This window comes from Sinocyclocheilus anshuiensis, unplaced genomic scaffold (assembly GCF_001515605.1).
Source record: "Sinocyclocheilus anshuiensis isolate Anshui unplaced genomic scaffold, SAMN03320099.WGS_v1.1 scaffold949, whole genome shotgun sequence".
Lineage (NCBI taxonomy): Eukaryota > Metazoa > Chordata > Actinopteri > Cypriniformes > Cyprinidae > Sinocyclocheilus > Sinocyclocheilus anshuiensis.
Window position 1 is genome coordinate 141,603 of NW_015554135.1, and position 1,137 is coordinate 142,739.

The window sequence follows — 1,137 nt, forward strand, 5'->3', positions numbered from 1 at the left end:
AGAGAGAGAGATTATAACTCCGATGCAGTTGGGAGGGGGGGAAAAAAAACTACCTTAGAGCTTCTGCAACACAATGGTAGGAGAAACAAACAATAATAAAGCCACAGCAGATGGACTTAAATCTACACAAAACCAAATCCCAAATGAAACACATTTTTGCAATAACACTGGCATTGTGGTCTGTGACTCTTGCATCGGATTGATTCACTTTAAAGAATGAGGTTTCTGTGTACACTTCCTTTAATAATGCATTAGTTCAAATGGTTTGAACTGTTCCAGCCCAATGTTTAGAGAAGCGTCGGGAGAATTCAGACTGAAAATATCCAATCTATAGAAGGGAATGCTGGGTAGTGGTGCATCTCGGTTTCATCCACAGTGATTGGGATCCATCAAGGCTGCATCCCAGCCCCCGGGCCCACTACGCTCCCCTTCACCTCTGCCCATTAGGCTAGGCCGTGAACCCACCGTGCATCTCATCCATATGCCTGATGCTCATTATGTTCTTCACATGGCCCTGCCGTGTGTGTCTGTGATAGAGCTCTTACTGCTCAGCGCGGCCTTCGGGATTTAACTCCCGTCCCCCCCCCACCACCACCACAGACCCGGACACCTTTTATTCAATTTGACTCAATGTGCAGGAAAATACAGTCGTAATGGACAATCAAATGACAGGTCATGAGGCTCCCTGCCGCAAAAGCAATTATGAGGGTTTTTTGCCATCATGATTCTATCAGTGAGTGCAGCTAAAATGCTCATTATGCTGGATGCAAATCCACATGCTTTCGGTCACCTTTGCCTCTGCCAGACAGCAATACCTACCTTCACTTATTATGCAAGCATTGCAGTCTATTAAATTATTCCACGTTTGTCAGAGAGTACAGATTGTACCTTCATGGTTATTGAGGGTGATGTTGAGGACAGGTCATGATGGTTGACTAGTCGTCTAACAACAAACTTTTTTTTTTTTTCTCTAAAAATTATATTTGGGGATATATTTGTAATTTATCATTGAGAATGATGTTGCGGACCGGACACGATGGTTAACCAGGTGTCCAACAACTGACTAGTCGATTAGTAAGATTGACTAAATCTATTAATCTAGATGTATTTTATATGTGTGTGTGTGTGTGTGTCTAT

General features: G+C 43.0%; 1 long non-coding RNA gene and 1 pseudogene across 1 annotated transcript in view; one reads left to right on the forward strand and one right to left on the reverse strand.

Moving 5' to 3' along the window:
- LOC107670371 (thromboxane-A synthase-like) overlaps positions 1 to 1,137 on the reverse strand; it is a 66,835-nt pseudogene that overhangs the window by 7,766 nt on the left and 57,932 nt on the right.
- The window catches only part of LOC107670372 (uncharacterized), a 17,594-nt gene that overhangs the window by 1,166 nt on the left and 15,291 nt on the right, over positions 1 to 1,137 (forward strand). The gene's annotated exons all lie outside the window — the stretch shown is intronic.